The sequence below is a fragment of the Brienomyrus brachyistius genome, chromosome 6, assembly GCF_023856365.1.
Source record: "Brienomyrus brachyistius isolate T26 chromosome 6, BBRACH_0.4, whole genome shotgun sequence".
In the NCBI taxonomy this organism is placed as follows: Eukaryota; Metazoa; Chordata; class Actinopteri; order Osteoglossiformes; family Mormyridae; genus Brienomyrus; species Brienomyrus brachyistius.
In genome coordinates this window covers 7,189,454-7,204,826 of record NC_064538.1, presented here as the reverse complement: position 1 = coordinate 7,204,826, position 15,373 = coordinate 7,189,454, and the positions used below count along the sequence as shown (strand labels likewise).

Genomic DNA, 15,373 nt, shown 5'->3' with positions numbered 1-15,373 from the left:
CTTGCTTCTTCATGCCCAACCATGCCATCCAGTATCCATACATCCATGTTCTCATGTAATAGCACAGTGGCAATTGAACTTTTCCAGAGGTCTCCTGCGTCACTGACTGACTTTTCTGACTTTGCTGAACTGAGTGGTAAAGCACTGTCCTGAATGCGGTCGGTTTCTTCTCATTGAGTCTGTGGCCACTTCACCATCACCGAAGTGTGAAGATGGATCATGTCGCCTGCGAGAATATGAGTCCTGAGTGTATTCTGCTAGCAGTAAGGGGAAATGGAACAAAACACCTGTTAAAATCTTCGTGTCATTTCTTGTTTGGAGGAGAAAAAAAAAAAAATATGGAAGAACAGAGATGGACTGATAAGCTATTTTCGGGCCTGGGAGCAGGACAGAGCCACCTGCAGCCTCGTACCCCCGGCACAGCTGTGCAGCGAAGGACGACAGGAAGGGCATTAGAAAACGGTCTTAACCCTTTGATGTGGCTTTCTGCTGCGAGGCATCTTCCGCCCTCCTCTCTCACAGTGGAAAATGCAAACTATGTCAGCTTGCTGCACTTTAAAAGCCCGTTTCCCTCAAAGTGCTTTGTGTGTGTGTGTGTGTGTGTGTGTGTGTGTGTGTGTTTGGGGAGGGGGGGGTTGTGAGCAGGATATGTAAGCTTGTGTGACTGTGGCTTTTGTGTAGGCTCCCCGCTATTGGACACTCCTGTAAGACTCGGCGAGAGGAGCAGCTAGATCTTCATGCACAAACCTTACTTGAAGATGCTCCTGTGATGTTGCTGCTGTTTGAGAAAAGTCTTCTTTACACAGCTTGTAGTCAGAGTATGGAATAGTCTTCCTGCTAGTGTAGTGCAAGCTAAAACCCTGGGTTCCTTTAAATCAGAGCTAGATAAGATTTTAACAACTCAGAGCTGTTCGTTAATTTTTCCCCAAACGAGCTTGATGGGCCTCCTCTCGTTTGTAAGTTTATGTACATCAGGTAGTGGCACTGCTTTCACTGGCTGGCATTCGCTAAAAACCAAAACAGAAACTTTATCACAGATTCTGCCCTCAGATCACACTAAACACAGACAAACCAATGCATTTAATCACTTTCATATTGGGCTCAAACAGTCAGTCCTTTATATAAAGCTGAATTCCGCACCCAGCCTTTTCTTGCCTGCCTTTTCTTTTTTAACCACAAGATGGAGTTACTAGCATATGTGGTGATGATGCTAATTGTGGTATTCACCTCCTACTAGATGAATCCTTTTTCTTTAATACTAATAACACTGCTATTATTATATAGGTAACTGGTTGCTAGTACAGTTATTTCAGTTCAGGTGTTGGCTTACGGTGTCAGTACGGCAATTCACTTAGGCCAGTTTGAAATTCTGGAATCCCTTTATAAGCGTAGACATAAATCAGTGCTGATGTCTCCCTTATAAATGTCCTGAAAGATATATGAATTTATATGTCAAATGTTTAAAACTAAAACTCAACAACACAGAAAGTGGATATAAAAATGCGGACCTCGGAGCACGTTCGTCATTGATGTGTTCGCCAGCACACTGACCCTGTTCCTGCAGCGCCTCCCCCAGTTTCCCGGGATTGGATGGATAAATGTGGGAAACCCCCCTGGGGGATGTGGGATCTGATTTGCAGATTAAATTGTGGGGAATCGCAAGGGTGTATGATGGCAGAGGAGTGTTTTGGTGCCGCACCACTTCTCAAGTTTCCTCCGGTTAGCCACACCGAGGACGACAGAGAGAACCTCGTTAACAGACGTTCATGGAGAACTGTGAAGTTTCAGTTCACAGAAGCGGAACTTACCCTCTGTGACATCAGCTACGAGAATGTCACCTGCATGTTTTATTTGGCCCGTTTGCTTATTTATGGTTAATTCGGTGTTAGGTGCTCGCAGAGTGCATCCTGTTGTTGCTTAATTTGCTATTCAGTCTTGGTCTCTTGGTTTCCCCCAGTTTAAATAGTCAGCATGCAGCTGCAGGTGTTTCTGTGGTGTCGAGCATCTGCCTTCACCTTAATGCGCTTCGATTTAATAGTAAAAATGAGACAAAGTTTCTTTGGTTTGTTTTTGTTTCACTTCTATCTGTTTTGAGTGACTTCTAGGCATTTGACATTACAGCCGAAATTCACCAGAAAACTGAGACGTGCTTGAAATGGCCAATCAGGTGACAGTCAGGGGAGACATTAGCTGCAAGCTATCTATGTATAGCTAACAAAGAAGAAGATGACAAAAAGGAAAACAAAATTAAAGGAAAAGAAAGAAAACCCCGAGGAAATACCCCATGCGTAATTTTGTTTTAATAACAAATCCCACCTGCATCTATTACTCCATCCACCTCAGATGTGTTTTAATTGTGGGGGGGGGGGCATTGTTCCTGCTGAGGTCTTAATTTATTAGCTTTGGTTCAGCTGTTAGTCAAATTGTCAGATTCAAGCCATGTCAAACATAAGCCATTTATTAAAATAGTAAAGTATTAAATTTTATTGAATGTCAAAACAAACCTTTGGTTGTTGGTAAGATCAGCAGTGATCATTTTAGAATGTTTCTAAACACCCTAAGTCTGTTTTGTTTGGATTTATTTAGATTTTAGTAAGACTGACAAAAAAGAAAATATTTTATTGGGACACAACTGTGGCAGTTTATTAGTTTATTTCAAGCTTATAGGTATAAGAATACAAAGAAAAACAACTAAAAAAAGAAATCAACTAATATGTCAACCTACATTGTGCAAATTCTGTCAGCAGCTGGATGAGACAAACATCTGAAAACTAGCATGAGGCTTGGATTTAGCCAAAATATTTATATAAAGATTTACCTATTACAGTATTGCCCATAAAGACTTAATGAATGAATAGAACATAACTGTAAAATACCTCCCGCATGAATATATCAGTAAGTCCTTTGGACACGTGACGTGTGTAAAGTCATGTAGTTAAAATGATGGTTCCTGAATCATTACACTTCCACTCTGTCGCTCACTGTCTATTTATAAATCACTGGATGCAGAAGAGTGAAAGGTCTCTGGGTTTGCACTAGCCTGACTGCTGCAGCTCCTGGGGGGTCCATTAGGGGGCAAAGTGAGAGGAAAGGTCAACCCCCCCTTCCCGGGCAGTTTGCTAATAAAACTCGATGAGTACCTCTGACACTGGGCAGCCAGGCGACAGTGAGGTGATACCCTGCTCTGGGAAGGACGGCCGCCCCATTCAGGGGCACTGCGAATAAAAACGACGACATCCAGTGGGGATCTCGTTAATGTCACCAAGCCAAAGTTTTCCTGAGAATCGCAGATCCCCAGCAGCCTGTGAGGAAGACAACAGTCTTATGGGCCATCCTGCTTCTGTGGGTGTTTTGGAGGAGGTCACTAAAATAGCAGTCTACATTTTTGTGTATGTGCGCGGAAGGGCTGTATACACATTACTTGCACATTACTTTTCCACTTCAGGTTTCTTGGAGAACATTGTAAAAAGTACCCTGGTACATCAAGCCTGAAATGAGCCTGGTGGGTTTTTTGCCCATATAGTGATACAGGCACCAGGAAAGTGGTCAGTCCAGTAAAGGCTGACGTTGAATTGAATCATACTGTCTGTTTATACACTGAATGGGCGTTAACTGTCTGGCCCCTCTTGCATACCTAGATGTGGTTCCCAGTCATTAAAATAGCACACAGTATTGTAGACAGAGTAAAGTCTTATGTCCTCATTCTGACTGCGATGATCAGAGGTGTCACAGGGGCTGGGATACCCTGGAAGATTCAGGGGCTCCAGCACTTGACTGGGGCCCTTAAATATGTAAAATTATATGTAAGGCAATATTTTGTCAGGGGCCCCAAAATTTTTAACTACACCTCTGGCAATGTTGATTGTTTTGATAAAAGGAAAGGAACAAGCTGCACATGCTTATTAATCTTGACCCCGCGGTGGGGTGGCCCCTGACATTCTGCGGGCTCCTTCCGGCCCTCTGTTTGCGGAGACGCGGGACAGCGCCTTGGCCCCTGGCACGGGGGAATCCGTGTCAGGGCTTCATTAGCAGCATTCACCAAGCCCCGGCCTCCAAAACCATGACAACAACACAACAAGCACTCCGGGTGGGGGTGGGGGGCCAAAATGGGCCGTGCATGAAGCCACCTGTGAGAATGATGCGGGACAGCAAACACTCTGCGATTCAGGCCATGGGAACATTCATCCTGCCTCAATGGGGAGAAGATGCGCACACATACGCTGCATATTCCGGAATTTTCCGGAACATCATCCCCGTGAAGGACAGAGAAAGGCAGCAGGTCTGAGCCAGAGTCATAGAGGAAATGATGAAACAGTGACTAGCTTTTACGCCAAGTAAGTGAAGCAGGAAGAGATTTGTACCCGTTACAACTTTCTGATGCTGATAAACTGCTGATCCCCCTTCCATGAAACCTGTTTTAGCTGGGATTTTCTGCTTGGTTTGGTCGTTGGTCTCAGTGAGTCTCATTAGTGACATTGGTGTTGGTCCAACTTTCTTTGTCTTGGTTTTTTTTTTTTCTTTTGACCTCTGAATTTCCCAAGAAACAGGAAACAAAGTCTCTCACTTTATTTACTTTTCTCTCTCCCCTCCCCCAAGAAGGAATTTGTTAAGCAACTGATTTATTAGACGTCGACAGCATTTCCTTTTACTTTAATTAATTTGAAATGTAAGAGGCAAATAATTAATTCAGTTAACAAAGTTCTTTGTACACGGCTTCACGGGGGCAGGTATCGTGGAAGGTGCCAGCTGAACACCCAGGTACTGAACCCAGATTCCCCTGGTTAAATTCTGAGCCGTAAAGTGGCGGAACTGAGAATCGCTGAAAGTCCGACCGGGCTGTATGCCGATGAAGAGAGAGCCGTCAGGCGAAGGGGTGACATTCCCACATTCGCAATCTGAGAACTGTGCCCCTCATCTCGCAGGCTGACAGACACTCTGACGCACTGCAGTTTGTAGCAGGAAGCTGCGCTTGGGAAAGGTCTGGTTGTGCATGGGGGGTCTCTGCCACGCTGTTGGTGCCTGGGGTGCCCTGGTGACTCATTTTGGACCCCTTTCAATTTCCTGGCATTCTTCACCATGTGTGTCCATCTGCAGGTGCGCTTCACATAGCCCTGATGGGACACATTCTCCCTTCTGGCCATGTTGTGACCCCAAATAAGCCTGACATTAGACCCAGAGAATCAGGCCTATCACTAGGGTGTTGCTAGGCAACTTTCACCTCACCCCCCGTGACACTAAGTGAGGCCACGCTGACCCTTCTCACTGACCATTGGATTGGTCTGTGATGTATAGATGGACTTTTTTTGTGAAGCCTTGTATCTGATATCTGCTTTTGTTCTGGAGTTGGAAAAAGACTTTGTTTTAAACCTCATTCAAACGCTTGAATCTTTTTGTTCCTTAGTTCTTGGAACAATGTTGTACATACTTATTCAATGTTACGTCGTTATTTATTGTGTATTTCTGAGCTTTAAATGTTTAGCTGACGTAACTTTCAGAATGTGGTAAATCTGTAATGATTGCCAGTACTGGCTGACGGTGAAGTTCAAGAATTACTGCCGTGCTGAAAAAAATAATTGAATCCATCAACTGAGTACAGTGCTAGTGAAAAGAAGGATATCCTCTTCTATTTCATCGATTTGATTGACATTGTCACAGTGTGGAACACCAGATCCCATCATGCTTTGTGTTGTTACTCATTACTGGCGTCTCCCAGCCTTCAGCGGTGTCTGAGGGACGCTTTGCTATCTACAGAACACCACTTAATGAAGTCTCCAAGCCCAAGTGAATATAATGATGGCCTAAGTTTTAATCTCGGGAGCCGCTTAGACGGTGCCTGAAGTGCCACAGAATGTTCAGTCAGCCTGATTTGGTGCAAAAGGACAGTTTCATGCAGATGTGCCAGAATTCAGAATAGAAAAAAAAAGCTTGTTTACCAGTTTTACCCAAATTTCTCCCTTCCAGCTTTTGAAAGATTCATTTGGGGAAAAGATGAGAAGACAAATGGTGTATGGGGGGGGGGGGGGGGGGGGCATTTCATTAAAAACTTCCAGCATCTTTTTTTAAACTCATGGACTTTCAAAGACAATCACCACAGAAACAGAAGCGGGGGCAAAACAACTCACCCCCCCCCCCCAATTTCCTGGTTGAAGAGTTCTGATGTAATCAGTAAGCTTTCATTTCTTTTTTTCCCAATTGGCCTCATAGTCCTGTGGAACTTACCGGAATCTGTCCTCTTGGAGAAAGTGGATTCGCTTCTGAGAAAGCAAGCAGCTGTCCTTTAGTTTGACCGCAGAGGTTCTGGGCTCCGAGCAAAAAAACCCAACAGAAATTCCAATACTTTGTCTGTTTCACCATCTAAATGTGCATGACTTTCTATTAGTCTATGTCTGTACAGTTCATATACTTTTGTTTAGCATTTTCTGTGCATCAGTACATACATACATCCATCAGCCTATCACTGGAAGCGTTTCACCTTGACTTGAGGCTGCGCGGCTGGTGCTCTGCAGGTGTGAGTAATTGTCCCGTTAAGGTATCGGCCGTTTACTGGTAACTCCAACAACTGACGCCATATTACCCCCCCGTTTACCAGGGCCCCCTTTACAAATCGCTCATTGTTCTATCTTCTGGCAACTGGAGCTGCGATAGGGCATATTCCCCCAGAACGGTTACCATTCAGAGGACTCTACCCAGCAAATGAGAGAGAGGGGGAGATTTTTTCTTTTACAGTCTTCCGATTCTGCACACATAAGGCAATTTACAGCGCATTTGGCCCCACAGTAATGGTTTCCAGGGTGGAACAGCAGGGTCTGTATCACCCAGATGGTAAATTTGCAGCGTACCTGAATTCTCAGTGAATATATTCATTCTTGTGCAGCTGCTGTTGGAAAACGAACTGCGGCTCTGTGTTGCTTGTCCACATTTATGATCCGAACCTAAAGCATAGAACACAGATAAAGGGGATTGACCGGTACATTAAATAAAAGGGCTGCAGGAACTGGAAAAAGGCCACAGCAAATCAGCCAGATAGCCAACAACAGCGGCCCGCCGCCGTCAGCCGTACCATCATACTCGAAGAGATCTCGTCATTAATTTTCCATCATTTCAGGGATTTCAGTGGTTGCTGTTCTTTGGGGGGTCTACAGATGCTTATACGTCTTGTACTACAAAGGGATCAAATAAATAAGAACCGGATTCCAAGGTAGAGCTTTGCACTTTGTATCACTTTCACAGAGAGCAAGAGTGGCAGCCAATCGTCTCTCTAGATTAACAGTTATCAGGGCTGAGCTGTCTTACCTGGAGAGCAGGTACAAAGTTAGCGATTGATGCTAATGTCTGCCTCCTTCACTGGGAGCTTCTGACATACAGGATACAAGTCCCATAACCTGAAACCGAGACAGGCTAATAAGCCAGAGCTTTGTGTGGTCGGTACTTTGGGCCATCATGCCTGCATAGGTCACTACTGGGGCTTCCAGCGCTAGAAGCCGCCGGGGCCCGTGACTGAGTGCCGAGCACGGAGTGCCACTGTGCAGACATCTGGAAAAAGGCCTGCTAACGTGATTCTCTACTCCCTGCACTGCAAGAGCCGTTATACGTGCCATAAACCCCCACAGCCCTGCTGTAATCGACTCGTCAACAGTAATAAGGGGAAAGGCAGAGCGGCTTGTCGGCCATTTGTAAGGCACTCACTCTGTTTATTTATCTGACGTGAGATGTAATAATTCCTCAGATAGGTTGGAATAAGTGTCCCGGTGTCGGACTGGAAGACGGGGGGCGGGGGGTGACGTCTCTGTTCTGATGTGTTGTGTCTCTTCTGGCCTCAAGTGCAAATGGGAAGCATTATCAAAGTATTTATTTTTATTTCCACTGTTTGGTTCCTCGCTCTCAGGGGCCAGCCGGAGCGGCTCGTCCGCGGGGTTGTGGGAAAACGCGCCGGGTGTCAGCGTCACGCCGGCCCTGTGTCTCCACTCCGTAAACATTTACTCTGCTTCCTTGCTGAGGCTCGGGGCCAAGAGAGCCGGCAGCAGATGTAGGATGGCTGCAAGCGCTACCGCCATCATCAGACTCTGTGCGATGACACTGCACCTGACACGTCCACCAGAAGGCATCCGCCTGCGCGCTACATGTCAGCACTGCACAGAAGCTCGGGTGGCACTCTGCTTGTCTGGAAGGTTAGACCCGTCCCCAGCAGAAACAGTATGTTTTGTTCCTATACTTCACTGGTAAATTTAGACTATTATACTATACTGTATAATCGAGAATCATTAAAAGTTAGTGGCTTTTAATAGGTAATCAGTTATAATTGACCCAGCTCACACACGTGCACAATTTTTTTGTAGACATTCTTTGATCTGCTTGGCAGAAAAAAATCTTGTCTGGCAGGTCGAGAATTGAATCGAAATATCTAACACAAGCATGTATGGAGGTGAAGCCAGTTGCAGGCAGGACAGCATCTCCTCACTGCATCTTGGTCTCACAGCTGCCCAGCGGAGAGCCTCACTGGCTTCAGGCATGTCTCCCATCTCTACTTTCTCGTGCACACACTCATGTTTTAGGCACGGGAAATATGCAAAGAGCCGGAATCTCCCAGAAACAGCCAGCCCCTATCCCTCTGTCTTTTGTGGGGGGGGGAAGCATGGCCTACTCCAGTGATGCACGCTGCCAATCAGTGCCCGCAGATGATCACCATCTAATATTTCACTGGCGAAGCAACAACTGTAAACACTTCGGATTGATCTGGCCGTATCAGGCTAAACACACTGGGCCCCTTTAGCGTGTCAACCTCATGGTGCTTTACGAACACATGGTCGTGCCTGAGCTCTTCGTTTTCCCTGGGCGTCCGTTTGTCAGATCGCGGGAGGAGCAAACTCTTGCCCTTGCAGCCAGGGCTGCCAAAGGAAACACAAATAGCTGGACTAAATGTGATTTTCTCTGGGCATGTTCTCTCGATGACTTTATATAGAGCCATTCTTCTGAGATTATTTTACAGTCTACTGTGGACACTAAAACTGGCGCCAGACTTTTTTTGGAATAATAATTATCCCGAAATGTTCAACATATGTTTTCTCTGACTTATAGTCATTTTTCCAGTTAGCTTGTCCTTTACTGAAGGGAAAGGGAGCTGGGGGGGGGAGGTGGACAGGGGGTGCGAGTAAGAGGCACTTTAATTTCAATTAAACACAACCAGCTATGCAAACACTGGACACTAGGGCCTGGGCACAGGCGAGCTGTGGAGGCCTCTACCATAGAGCCAGTAAGTCTAGACTCCAGATGTGCGCTGCTGGCCTCTACGGTCCTCTGGAAATATCGTAAGCAGATGTCATGGATGCAGTAGTAAATTACAAGGGGGAGGATCGCAGGAGCAGAGTGGCCACAAAAATGCCCCGCCTGAGACGGAACGCGCTGGCTGTCGACTGTCGGACGCCGGCCTGTCCACAGCGGAACAGAAAAGCGAGGACTTCAATTAGAGGGCAAAGAGTGGGAGGGAGAAATGCAATGTGCCCCCCGCCCCTCCGCGCGCGACCGTCCTCTGCCCTCAAAGTGCAGCATCAGACTGCTATAGCTGCTGTTTCTGTCCTTATTTGGTGAAGCTGTCACTACTTTGTGTTTTCCTCAGTTGGGTCGCTGAATGCATAAGTGTGTGTGTTTGTGTGTGTGTGTGTGTGTGTCATGTTTTGGTGAGTCAGAGTTCCTGGATTTGGCCGAAGGGATGTGGGTTTGCATGATGTTTAAACGCTCCTCACAGAACGCACTCGTCCAGGCCGCCGAACCGTTTGGCCGCCACCTCCAGATCCATCCCGGCCGTGACTTCCTGCCTGATGCTATCAGCCCAGCACTGACAAGTTCAGCTCGGGGTTCCGCAGTGCATGCTGGGAGGAGGAGGCCTCCATGTCTGCTCCGCGCCCGTCTCCACGCTGCGGTTCACCCCAGGGCTTCTCCGTGCTGTCCACAGACCATGCGGCGTGCTCTGCTGTCTCCAAGATGACCCCATGGGACAGACAGGGAAGGACTGAGCGTGACGCCTCCTTCAGTGATGTGGTCTCTGCTCTCCATCCCGGCACAGCCGACACGACTCAGCTATTTCCACATTCCTGAGATGATGTCCTCCCCTCCCCACCAAGGGGACAGGGCACTCAGAGTGGAGGCTGGGTGGCTGTGGCCGAGGGCTGGGGGGCAGGCAGCGGCATGCTACCCGACGAGGGGGAGAGACACGGAAAGGTCAGGGTGGTTAGAAAGCATCGCCATCACTGTCAGCATGTTTTTCACGGTGTGTCCTGCAGGGGTCAGGCAGGGTGAGCTGTGAGGGACATCAGGGCATGTGGGTCATGGGCGTCGATTTGGGTATGGATGGCAGGGACAAAATTGTGTGAGTAGCGTGTGTGTTTAGCTCGGGCACCTCTGCCACAAGGCAGCCTGCACTCCGTCACCTCAAACCCTGCACCAAGTATAATGAAATTTGGGTTAAACTTTGGAAGAATGCAAATGTAAGAAATGTGTATTTATAAAATTGACTGTGTTGATGATTTTTTTGACATGCATCCATCTAAATTAGTATATTTCACTTTTGATTTCAAAAGGAGAAACCGTACCTTGCGCATGCAGATAAATCCATTTTTTTTGGCCACTAAAATAGATAATATTATATGCCAGCTTTCTGCAGCAAAAACAATAGAAGATAAATAAATGAAAATGTTGAGTTATATTCTGAATTTTTTTGGCAAAACAACAAGTCATCGGAATCCAAGCAGAGCAGAAATGAACGAGAGAACGTGATGGAAGCTCCACCCACGGTGCCACCAATGTGCCTGACGTCTCTGCCATGATTCTGCAATCACTGAATGGTCAGACAAGGCTTCATATGCGCAGAACAGGACAGGACTGGAGGTGATCATAAGGCGAACGGACAGCTAACAGATACAAAACAGCAAGGAGCTGATGAAATAGACCTGTCAACAAAACATATAATGTGCTTATTAGAAGAGGTGACAGGGTGGTGCAGTGGTTAGCACTGTCTCCTCATGTCTCTTGGACCAGGGATTGAGTCTCCACCAGGGTATCCACATGGTGTGAACGATGTGAATGTGCCCATAGGCTCCAGATCCCCCCACGACCCTGGATGCTTATTAGGTACCTGTGTTTATTAATGCAGATACTTTGCCCCTCCAAACAAATAATGTGGCTGCAATTCAATGCTGCATGCGGACATATCAAAACTCGTAGGTCAGGTCAGGTCATGTCAGGCTGGGGAGGATGCGCTGATGCAGCGCGTTGCCACACCCACCACACAGCGAAACTCCTCGGGATCCTGGCCGGCGACCCCCCAGGCAGACACATGGTCCAGTCCCACCCTCCGGAAGTGGCCATCCATCTGCCACAGCCAGGTGTTACGTGGGCGTCCCCTCGGCCTGGTCCAGCTGCTTGCGTTCTCAGTTATGGTCGTAATGCTACCCTCACAATGCAAGTAACGCGCCTTGTTCAGGACTCCTCAAGCAACCGCTCAATCGACACAAAGTCAAACCAGCGGTACCCAAGGATTCTCCAAAGAAACACAGTACCAAAGGAGTCCAGTCTTCATCTCAGGTCACTGGATAACGTCCGTGTCTCACAGCCACACAGCAAGACATGGAGCACCAGGACTCTGAAGACCTGGACCTTCATCCTCTTACAAAGATATCGGGAGCCACACACCCCTTTCCAGCGACCTCATGCTCCTCCAATCCATCTGCTGACTTCATAGGAAGAGTCACCAGAGACATGAATGTTGCTGCCGAGGTAAGTGATCCTCTCCACAATGTCGACATTCTCCCCACAGACCGACACACTACTGATGGCTGTGCCTAAGAAGTCATTAAAGGCCTGGATCTTGGTCTTTATCCAGGACACCCGCAATCACAGGTACTCTGACTCCTAGCTCAGTCTCAAGATCATAGCCTTGGCGAACCCCAGAATCAACTGGAAAGAACACAAACGTTCTCCTTCCACTCTGCACAGCACTCACAATATCAGTCTACAGGCCAGCTATAACGTCCACTAACCGCAAAGTTTCAGAATTTCCCACAGGGCAACTTGATCAACTGAGTGGAACACTGTCGAAAATCGGCGAAGGCTGTAAAAAACATTTGCAAATATTCATGCTTGTGCTCGATAACAACCCTCAGTGTAAGGATACAATCGATGGTAGGCTTCTTAGGCGTAAAACCAGATTGTTCTGCTCGTTGACAAGCAAGAAAGTGAGCACGGATCCTGTTAAGGATGAAGGACCTTACCAGGCACTGAAAGCAGTGTTACCCTCTATAGTTGCCGTAGTTCAGGCGATCACCCTTTCCTTTCCAGATAGGGACTACAAGTCCCATTTTCTAGTCAGTTGGGATGATGCCTGACTCCCAAATGGAAGCAAAGATTGCCTGCAATACCAGGAGGACAGCCTTGCCACCAGCCTGGAGAAGTTCACCCCGGATACCGCAGATCCCTGCGGCCTTCCCTACCCTCAGCTAATTCACCACCCGTGCAATCTCAGTGAGATTGGTTGGTTCACAGCTGATCGGAGGGTCAGCTTCGAGAAACGTGGACCCAGAGATGACCAACATCCTAGCTGGAGGGTCAGCTTTAAACAGCTGCACAAAGTCGTTGGCCCAGTGGGTCACAACTGCAGTGTCATCCATTAGTCTGTGGTCAGAATTTACAAACTGGGCACTTCTGTAGACCCTGCAGTCCTGCAGGAGCCTCCAGCATCTGCCCACGAGGATGTGATCGATCTCCTTCGCTGCAGTATTAGAGTGCCAAGTCTAACGATGCACCTCAGGGCATCGGAACCAGGATCCACAGCCCCTGACCTTTCACAAAGTCAAGGAACATGGAGCCACTTTCACGCCGGTCTCCATTCCCATGGGGACTGACACAATCCTCATAGCCAGCCTTGTCAGTGGTCGTATTGAAGCCACCCATGACCAGAGGAGTGTCACCTCGTGGGCACCCTATGTCCTGGGTATGACGTTAAACTGCATCCGGCCCTGCAAGTGGTCCTCCAGCTTGCAGGGAAGCAATTTTTGGGGGGTGGTGGCCGAATTGGCGCTCAAGCCACCGTAATACAACTCACAACTGCTCGATTAAAATAAGCTAGATTCTCTCCTGCTCTCCACAGGAATAACTTTGCCACAGCTGCCCGCAGGAAGGCTGCACGCACCATGAAGGAGATGGGGGGGGGGAGAAGCCTTCGGGAGCCCCATCCCTGGGGAAGTCGAAACCCTCAGAGAGCCAATAGGGTCAGGCCTTTTGGGGCTCGGGGTGGGTGTGGTACTGTGGTATCGCCAGTTTGAGACGGTCCGTCTGGGTAGGCATGTGGAGCGTCTTGTCCCTCTGGCAAGATGACAAAACTTGTAGGGCTGCACAATTAATAATTTTTGAGTCGTGCTCTCAATTCACACCCCTATGTGACCTCATTCTTACATGACACAGATGCTACTTTATCTGCATTAGCGGAGAGATACGTTGCATCAAACCAAATGCTCTCTTTTTCTTCCTGTATCAACAAACAGCAACATATTTCTCTTTGTTATTATCATAGCGATAATCGAATAATAATAATAATTATCATTGTTATTGTTATAGTAGGGGGCAGCATGGTGGTGCAGTGGTTAGCACTGTTGCCTCACACCTCTGGGACCCGGGTTTGAGTCTCTGCCTGGGTTGCATGTGTGCGGAGTTTGCATGTTCTCCCCATGTCGTCGTGGGGTTTCCTCCGGGTACTCCGGTTTCCTCCCACAGTCCAAAAAAAAAATTATGCTGAGGCTAATTGGAGTTACTGAAATTGCATGAGTGAGTGTGCCCTGCGATAGGCTCGTCCTGGGTCTGATGGATGGATGGATGGATTATTATAGTAAATTATTCTTTTGTTATTGTTATAATAATAACAATAATAATTGGTCAAGAATCATGAGGAAAAAAAATCGCAATCTCTATTCTAAGTGTAAAAAAATCTTATTTTATCCAGAATCATGCAGCCCTCATCAAGAAGTTATTATATAGCTATCAGAATGGCTAAGACACTTTTAATGTGGGGTGACTCTTGGTGTCAGATGTGGGGGTCCGGCATCTCAGAAACAGCCTCCCATCTGGGATTTTCACGCACCACAGTCTTCAGAGATTACAGAGAATGGTGAAATGAACAAAAACCATGCAGTCACTGGCATTTCTGTGGCTGAAAACAACTTGTAAATGAGAGAGGTTGGATGAGAATGACTGCAAAAATAATAGGCCAGTAAAACACATATATACATATGCATGTGTGTTCAGGATTTTCCATCACATCTGAAGGCCCTGGCTCCTCTGCTCGCTGATGTTCCCCTGGAAACACTCCAGCATGTGATCACTGCTAGAGCAGATCCCATTGTGGCGGAGCTGAGTCGCTGAGTCAGCGCCCATGGCCGCTGGGTCTTTGCGCTTTGACTCATCTTCACATGTCTGTTTTGCTCCTATTGTATCTGGTCCGGTCTGGTTATAAGCAGGGCTAACTGCAGCTTGGTTTCTTAGCTGTGTAACTGAAAAGTCCAGAAAGAAAGCAGAAGTGCCACTCCCCTGCCCCCAGTCGGCTGCTGATGGCCCCCAGCCCAGGTCACCCCTCACCTCATAGTTCACCATAAGCACCACAGAAGCAGAATCCTTAACCTTATGGTCAATGGTCCAGATTACAGAAAACTCCTGCCTTTTTTCTGGTCTTGTTAAGACTCTCAGGAACAGTTATAGGTTTTTGACTCTGTCCCATGTTGACTGGACTAAGACTCACTTCCTCCTGCTCTGACCTGACTGAGACTCTGTCCCACTCTGATCGTCTCTGATCTGATTGTCCGCTCCAAGAATTACTGTTTGGGCCTTTGCATGGCTTTTTTCCCGGCAATGATGAAACTTCTTAAGTCCATCCTTGCTTGTCAGCAGGGCTGCTAACTTACAGAGTGTCACTTCCCACACAGCTTGGTAAGACCTGGTGAAAAGAAGTCCACGACAATTCAAAAAGTTTTCACACAATATAAACATCTCATGATATAAACATTTCCATGAACATATATCAAAGCTCAAAAGAGGGTTTTAATGGCGTGAGGAATGTTTTTTCAAATCATCAACTATGGACTTGGTCCCAGTGGGAAAAATGGGTGGGAGTCTGTAGTGTGTGACTAAGCATGGGCAGCGTGTGGTGCGGGAAAGGCAGAGATGGATGGGAGCCTCCATCAGGACTGGAGGGAGAGAGAAAAAGGTGCAGCTAAGGGGAGAAGCGAATGCATACTGACACATTCCTCTCTGCACTAGCCACAGCCAATGTCCCACAAAATGACCTTCCCGGGCTGTAAACGCAGCCCACAGCCGTGCCTGTTAATCGTTGGTT

General features: G+C 47.3%; 1 protein-coding gene across 1 annotated transcript in view; it reads right to left on the bottom strand.

Moving 5' to 3' along the window:
* LOC125745529 (protein kinase C-binding protein 1-like) overlaps positions 1-15,373 on the bottom strand; it is a 311,418-nt gene that overhangs the window by 107,606 nt on the left and 188,439 nt on the right. The window lies entirely within an intron of this gene.